Source organism: Amphiura filiformis, chromosome 6, assembly GCF_039555335.1.
Source record: "Amphiura filiformis chromosome 6, Afil_fr2py, whole genome shotgun sequence".
Classification (NCBI taxonomy): Eukaryota; Metazoa; Echinodermata; class Ophiuroidea; order Amphilepidida; family Amphiuridae; genus Amphiura; species Amphiura filiformis.
The window spans coordinates 46,294,262-46,303,824 of NC_092633.1; positions in this window are offsets into that span (position 1 = coordinate 46,294,262).

The following is a 9,563-nucleotide window of genomic DNA, read 5'->3' on the forward strand; positions in this document are numbered from 1 at the left end:
CAAAACTCACTACCATTCGTAAGATGCTGTGAACTACCAAATCACAACAGTTTAAAATAATTAATAACCTTAATTGACTATTGTTAATTGTAATAACATATGAATCTTGGTATGTATTGATATTGACAAAAGTAAATTTTAGCATTATAATACTCATTAAATAGTTACTCATTAATAACCAGCATTGAAGCAGCATCACACCTGTTTAGGCCTTTTTATTCAGTCTATGATATAAAAAGACGACTTCAGATTTGACCCACAGATACTTTTTCATATAGAGACAAGCAAGCATTTTTTTTTTTCGGGGTGGAAATAATTGTGTAAGGTCAAATTCCAAATCATATTTGCTTGGTTAAGGTTAAGTTACAATGTTTTTGTTTTTCATTTTCCAAGTCTGGAAAATGAGGTGTGCAATATTTGAAGAGCTTATTTCCAAACCGTGTTAAGTCCACAACCCCATGTGTCTCATTTACTTGTGTGATACAATCACAACTACTTTGACAAATTTGACATTAGCAACAATGAGTTGTACCATCAGCAAGCTATATGCCATAACAATGCTGGATAACTATATGCAGACTATTGTTCTCAAATTTCACGTTATCTTTGCTAAACGAATTAATCTGCAAGAAATGTTTTGTACATAAACATTATGTAGCCAGAGGTTTCCAGTGATATAAAAATCTCAACTTTTTTTGAGAAAAGTGCGGGGATGATGCTGTGGATCATGAAATGCCCTTTTAATTGGTAAATTCTGTAATTATGTTGCAAAAATACTCAACTCTAAACACCCATTCTATGAAGAACGACACCCTATTTTCATGGAAGTATAGAATATTGTTATTGTCTTGTTAATTATCAAACTGTATACAGGGCCTATTTCTCTTGTTTATCAGTAGACCATCCAGGTAGACCCTTAATGTGCCTTGATTCAAATAGAAAATTGTGTGAAATCTTATATAACCTCCCAACTGTACGACTCCTGATATATGCCTCATTAACAAGTGTGGGGTCACATATATCTGTATATATAAATGATAGAATCTTATTTTTTCAAATGCATCCAATGCAATAAGCATTAAGCTGAACGAAATATATATTATGTAGATAAGGTTGCGATCACATAGAAGTATACGGTACTCGCTATTCGCTATACGAAATACTCTCATTCGCTCAGGCTGAGTTCACATAGTATACTCCTATGTGAGCTCAGCCTGATCAAATGAGCGTATTTCGTATAGCGAGTACCGTATACTTCTATGTGATCGCAGCCTTAAGCTGGTTTCATACTTTCTGCCGCTTGCCGCCGAGCGGCATGCCGCTTCATCATGCCGCTTGTACTTTTCTGCAAGCGGAGCGGCACACCGCTAAGCGGCAGCGGCATGACTCTGAAAGCTACTCTTGCCGCTCAGCACCGCTCCAAAATCGTATTTTGTTCTCATCGTCAGAGCGGCACCGCTCGATTTGACTTGAATTCAACTCCCAGCGGTGCTGCCGCCATGGCAAAGCGGTGGAGTGATCGATATATCGGCTTGCCGCTGGTCACCGCTAGCGTTTTTAGTGAGATTGCGCAGTGAAGTAAAATCATCTTCAGAGCGGCAAAGCGGCAAGCGGCAGGAAAGTATGAAACCAGCATAAGGCAAAGGAAATGCGCTATTCCATTTAAAACCCACACTACCTCTGTGGAATATTTTGGAAATATCTTCCACAAGGGGAGTATGTTTTTCAAATGTATTTGGTTAGAGGTAATCATTATGAAACCCATACTCCCTCTGTATTATGGCTTTACCTATATCTTCTACAACTGGAGTGAGTGTTTCAAGTGGAAGTTGCCCAATTGTCTATTCTATTTAAAACTTGTACTCCCTCTGGATTTCAAATGGAACAGTTCAATGATATAGATAAGGTGACATATGACATCATGACCTAAAAGATTCGCCTATAATGGCTCTTTGGGCTCCCTTGAGGAATTTTAGGCACGAAAAGTGTTCTCCCGTAAAATTCCCACCAGCAAATAAGGAAACGGTACCTTATTTCTTGTTGGGATTTTGGAGGAGGGGGCTCTCTATTTGCACATGAAATTTACCCCAAGGCAACGGAGCCCAAGTGCGCCATTAGGCGAATCTTTACGGTAGTTGATCAAGGGCAGAAATTCTGTTCCACTTTGCGAGAAACCATTTGGATTCTGGCAATGGCATTTTATGAGAATATTTAGATTCTCCCCAATTTACTTATTTATTCATCTATTTATTACTCGTTCGGCATTTCAATAATATGTGTACATCCATATCAAAACGATGCACTTGTCGGCTGCTACATGTGTCTCATTTCAAATAACAGCTAGGAATAAATACCAGACTTATCCCAAGTGGAGGTCACTTCAAATCATCCCCAGGTCACATGGTTAAGGATGTTCTTTGTATTCGTAAAGTATGTGACTTGGGATGATTTGAAATGTCCTCCACTTGAGCTAAGTCTGGTATTATTCCTAGCCACTATTTGAAATGAGACACATGTAGCAGCCGACAAGTGCATCCTTTTGATATGGATGTACACATATAAGAAGAGCAAAATTAGACCAGCAAGCAAGGTCTGCCAGGGCCCAGCAAAAGTGGCAAATTAAGCACTGACATCTGAGAGATGAGTGGACCCCACCCTTGCAAGCTGGTCATAAAAATAATATTTTGCCTCCTTCAAGCACTCATATATATATATTATATGTGAGATAGTGATTGAGTAAAGTGTCTGGTGATGTCGGTGTATCGTGACACATGTTTTTTTTTAATTCACTATATTTTTTATGAACTGGTGCCCAACAGGTAAACTTTTAGAATGATGTTCTCACTTACATGTATGTCTGATCCTATCAATTTATGCAAATAATTCTAGTGACAAACAGGGGAGTATGAATTTCAAATGGAATGAACACATTAGGCAGCTCCATTTGAATTTCATACACCCTCTGAGAAAAATTCAACCTTAATCTTCCACTGAGGGAGGATGAGTTTCAAATGGAGGTGCCAAATGTGTTCATTCCATTTGAAACTCATACTCCCTTGTGAAAGATATTTCCAAATCTTCCACAGGGGGTAGTGTGGATTTTAAATGGAATAGCCCATTTAATTTATTGTTTTCTTCAATCATGCCAAGTCCCAATGCTACTAAATTAAAATTAGTAATTAAATAATTGAATTAGCATACAGTAAGAAAATGGTAAAAAGTGGAAAAATTGTATCACATAGTGGCGTATCATGGCACGATATGCCACTACGTCATGCACTTTTTTCTCTGTTTACAGCATTTTTCTATTTTACATACTGACGCATAACTTTGGAGTTGTTTTTGCCTATTCAAGAATGTGCTTTGAACAATTAGGACAGTTCGACTGCTAAGTGCAAGAAGTTGGTAAGTGCAATGTGTAGACGAGTACAATATAGTTACTGTTATTAAAATTACCAGATTACACAGGGCAGCTATTGCACTTACCCACTTCTGGCACAGAGCAGTTGAGTTTTGCACACAGTGAATTCGAAATTAGTACAAAAAAACAAAACGTTTTGCACTCGACAGTTATCCTTATGATACGTCACTATGTGGTAAAACTGACGATATATGAAAGAAATAGTGCAACTTTTTAAGCAAGATTCCAACAGAAAGATGTCTATATATGTCTATAATACATGAATTGTGAGCTTACCACGTGTAAGAGAACTTTATTTTTTACGGTAGTTTTGATTTTTCAGAACTCGATATTAATACATTGATGAAAAATAAATAAAGTATAAGCTACAAACAGGACACTGTTGAAAATTAATTGTCTATTATGTTACCATTATGCATGTAGTTTGCATTAAAATAACACTCAAAGCATCCCTGAAAAGAATTTGTTTAGTGTGGAGGAGCGCCAGTATCGGGTAAGTTTGTATTAGAATAACATTCAAAGAATTGGTTCATTGTGGAGCTCCAGTATCGGGTAAGTTAGCAAACTTACCCGATACTGGAGCTTAACACTAAACATATTCTTTTAATATTATTCTAATGCAAACGTACCCGATACACTCCGCACTAATATTCTATTATTCTAATACCCGATACTGGGACTCAAATTCTTGTATTGTTAATCTAATGCAAAATTACCCGATACTGGAGCTCCACACTGAACCAATTATTTTAATGTAATTCTAATGCAAATTTAACCCGATACTGGAGCTACACGCTAATCACATTCTTTTAATGTTATTCTAATGCAAACTTACCCGATACTGGAGCTCCACACTGAACCAATTATTTTAATGGTATTCTAATGCAAACTTACCCGATACTGGAGCTCCACACTGAACCAATTAATTTAATGGTATTCTAATGCAAACTTACCCGATACTGGAGCTCCACATTCAACCAATTATTTTAATGGTATTCTAATGCAAACTTACCCGATATTGGCGCTCCACACTGAACCAATTATTTCAATGTTATTCTAATGCAAATTTTCCCGATACTGGAGCTCCACGCTGAACCAATTAGTTCAATGTTATTCTAATGCAAACTTACCCGATACTGGAGCTCCACACTGAACCAATTATTTTAATGCTATTCTAATGGAAACTTACCCGATATTGGAGCTCCACACTGAACCAATTATTTTAATGTTATTCTAATGCAAACTTACCCGATACTGGAGCTCCACACTGAACCAATTATTTTAATGTTATTCTGATGTAAACTTACCCGATACTGGAGCTCCACACTGAACCAATTATTTTAATGGTATTCTAATGCAAATTTTCCCGATACTGGAGCTCCACACTGAACCAATTATTTTAATGTTATTCTAATGCAAACCTTACCGATACTGGAGCTCCACACTGAACCAATTATTTTAATGTTATTCTAATGCAAACTTACCCGATATTGGAGCTCCACACTGAACCAATTATTTTAATGCTATTCTAATGCAAACTTACCCGATACTGGAGCTCCACACTGAACCAATTATTTTAATGTTATTCTAATGCAAACTTACCCGATACTGGAGCTCCACACTGAACCAATTATTTTAATGTTATTCTAATGCAAACTTACCCGATACTGGCGCTCCACACTGAACCAATTATTTTAATGCTATTCTAATGCAAACTTACCCGATATTGGAGCTCCTCACTGAACCAATTATTTTAATGTTATTCTAATGCAAACTTACCCGATACTGGAGCTCCACACTGAACCAATTATTTTAATGTTATTCTAATGCAAACTTACCCGATACTGCAGCTCCACACTGAACCAATTATTTTAATGTTATTCTAATGCAAACTTACCCGATACTGGAGCTCCTCACTGAACCAATTATTTTAATGTTATTCTAATGCAAACTTACCCGATACAGGCGCTCCACACTGAACCAATTATTTTAATGTTATTCTAATGCAAACTTACCCGATACTGGAGCTCCACACTGAACCAATTATTTTAATGTTATTCTAATGCAAACTTACCCGATACTGGAGCTCCACACTGAACCAATTATTTTAATGTTATTCTAATGCAAACTTACCCGATACTGGAGCTCCACACTGAACCAATTATTTTAATGTTATTCTAATGCAAACTTACCCGATACTGGAGCTCCACACTGAACCAATTATTTTAATGTTATTCTAATGCAAACTTACCCGATATTGGCGCTCCACACTGAACCAATTATTTTAATGTTATTCTAATGCAAACTTACCCGATACTGGAGCTCCACACTGAACCAATTATTTTAATGTTATTCTAATGCAAACTTACCCGATACTGCAGCTCCACACTGAACCAATTATTTTAATGTTATTCTAATGCAAACTTACCCGATACTGGAGCTCCACACTGAACCAATTATTTTAATGTTATTCTAATGCAAACTTACCCGATACTGGAGCTCCACACTGAACCAATTATTTTAATGTTATTCTAATGCAAACTTACCTGATACTGGAGCTCCACACTGAACCAATTATTTTAATGTTATTCTAATGCAAACTTACCCGATACTGGAGCTCCACACTCAACCAATTATTTTAATGTTATTCTAATGCAAACTTACCCGATACTGGAGCTCCACACTGAACCAATTATTTTAATGTTATTCTAATGCAAACTTACCCGATACTGGAGCTCCACACTGAACCAATTATTTTAATGTTATTCTAATGTAAACTTACCCGATACTGGAGCTCCACACTGAACCAATTATTTTAATGTTATTCTAATGCAAACTTACCCGATATTGGAGCTCCACACTGAACCAATTAGTTTAATGTTATTCTAATGCAAACTTACCTGATACTGGAGCTCCACACTGAACCAATTATTTTAATGTTATTCTAATGTAAACTTACCCGATACTGGCGCTCCACACTGAACCAATTATTTTAATGTTATTCTAATGCAAACTTACCCGATACTGGCGCTCCACACTGAACCAATTATTTTAATGTTATTCTAATGCAAACTTACCCGATATTGGCGCTCCACACTGAACCAATTATTTTAATGTTATTCTGATGTAAACTTACCCGATACTGGAGCTCCACGCTGAACCAATTATTTTAATGTTATTCTGATGCAAACTTACCCGATACTGGAGCTCCACACTGAACCAATTATTTCAATGTTATTCTAATGCAAACTTACCCGATACTGGAGCTCCTCCACACTAAACAAATTCTTTTAATGTTAATCTAATGCAAACTTACCCGATACTGGCGCTCCTCCACACTGAACCAATTATTTTAATGTTATTCTAATGCAAACTTACCCGATATTGGCGCTCCACACTGAACCAATTATTTTAATGTTATTCTGATGCAAACTTACCCGATACTGGAGCTCCACACTGAACCAATTATTTCAATGTTATTCTAATGCAAACTTACCCGATACTGGAGCTCCTCCACACTAAACAAATTCTTTTAATGTTAATCTAATGCAAACTTACCCGATACTGGCGCTCCTCCACACTGAACCAATTATTTTAATGTTATTCTAATGCAAACTTACCCGATATTGGCGCTCCACACTGAACCAATTATTTTAATGTTATTCTGATGTAAACTTACCCGATACTGGAGCTCCTCGCTGAACCAATTATTTTAATGTTATTCTAATGCAAACTTACCCGATACTGGAGCTCCACACTGAACCAATTATTTTAATGTTATTCTAATGCAAACTTACCCGATACTGGCGCTCCACAATGAACCAATTATTTTAATGTTATTCTAATGCAAATTTACCCGATACTGGAGCTTCACGCTGAACCAATTATTTCAATGTTATTCTGATGCAAACTTACCCGATACTGGAGTTTCACACTAAACAAATTCTTTCAATGTTAATATAATGCAAACTTACCCGATGCTGGAACTCCTCACTAAACCAATTCCTGATACTGGAGTGCCAGTGCGCCACGTTGTATCCACCATTCCTGATACTGGAGTGCCAGTGCGCCACGTTGTATCCACCATTCCTGATACTGGAGTGCCAGTGCGCCACGTTGCATCCACCATTCCTGATACTGGAGTGCCAGTGTGCCACGTTGTATCCACCATTCCTGATACTGGAGTGCCAGTGCGCCACGTTGTATCCACCATTCCTGATACTGGAGTGCCAGTGCGCCACCTTGTATCCACCATTCCTGATACTGGAGTGCCAGTGCGCCACATTGTATCCACCATTCCTGATACTGGAGTGCCACTGCGCCACGTTGTATCCACCATTCCTGATACTGGAGTGCCAGTGTGCCACGTTGTATCCACCATTCCTGATACTGGAGTGCCAGTGCGCCATGTTCTATCCACCATTCCTGATACTGGAGTACCAGTCGCCACGTTGTATCCACCATTCCTGATACTGGAGCACCAGTGTGCCACGTTGTATCCACCATTCCTGATACTGGAGTGCCAGTGCGCCACATTGTATCCACCATTCCTGATACTGGAGTGCCAGTGCGCCACATTGTATCCACCATTCTTGATACTGGAGTGCCAGTGCGCCATGTTGTATCCACCATTCCTGATACTGGAGTGCCAGTGCGCCACGTTGTATCCACCATTCCTGATACTGGAGTACCAGTGCGCCACGTTGTATCCACCATTCCTGATACAGGAGTGCCAGTGCGCCACGTTGTATCCACCGTTCCTGATACTGGAGTGCCAGTGCGCCACGTTGTATCCACCATTCCTGATACTGGAGTGCCAGTGCGCCACGTTGTATCCACCATTCCTGATACTGGAGTGCCAGTGCGCCACATTGTATCCACCATTCTTGATACTGGAGTGCCAGTGCGCCATGTTGTATCCACCATTCCTGATACTGGAGTGCCAGTGCGCCACGTTGTATCCACCATTCCTGATACTGGAGTGCCAGTGCGCCACGTTGTATCCACCATTCCTGATACTGGAGTGCCAGTGCGCCATGTTGTATCCACCATTCCTGATACTGGAGTGCCAGTGCGCCACGTTGTATCCACCATTCCTGATACTGGAGTGCCAGTGCGCCACGTTGTATCCACCATTCCTGATACTGGAGTGCCAGTGCGCCACATTGTATCCACCATTCTTGATACTGGAGTGCCAGTGCGCCATGTTGTATCCACCATTCCTGCTACTGGAGTGCCAGTGCGCCACGTTGTATCCACCATTCCTGATACTGGAGTGCCAGTGCGCCATGTTGTATCCACCATTCCTGCTACTGGAGTGCCAGCGCCACGTTGTATCCACCATTCCTGATACTGGAGTGCCAGTGCGCCATGTTGTATCCACCATTTCTGATACTGGAGTGCCAGTGCGCCACGTTGTATCCACCATTCTTGATACTGGAGTGCCAGTGCGCCATGTTGTATCCACCATTCCTGATACTGGAGTGCCAGTGCGCCACGTTGTATCCACCATTCTTGATACTGGAGTGCCAGTGCGCCACGTTGTATCCACCATTCCTGATACTGGAGTGCCAGTGCGCCACGTTGTATCCACCATTCTTGATACTGGAGTGCCAGTGCGCCATGTTGTATCCACCATTCCTGCTACTGGAGTGCCAGTGTGCCACGTTGTATCCACCATTCCTGCTACTGGAGTGCCAGTGCGCCACGTTGTATCCACCATTCCTGATACTGGAGTGCCAGTGCGCCACGTTGTATCCACCATTCCTGCTACTGGAGTGCCAGTGCGCCATGTTGTATCCACCATCCCTGATACTGGAGTGCCAGTGCGCCACATTGTATCCACCATTCCTGCTACTGGAGTGCCAGTGCGCCACGTTGTATCCACCATTCCTGATACTGGAGTGCCAGTGTGCCACGTTGTATCCACCATTCCTGATACTGGAGTGCCAGTGCGCCATGTTGTATCCACCATTCCTGCTACTGGAGTGCCAGTGCGCCACGTTGTATCCACCATTCCTGATACTGGAGTGCCAGTGCGCCATGTTGTATCCACCATTTCTGATACTGGAGTGCCAGTGCGCCACGTTGTATCCACCATTCTTGATACTGGAGTGCCAGTGCGCCATGTTGTATCCACCAT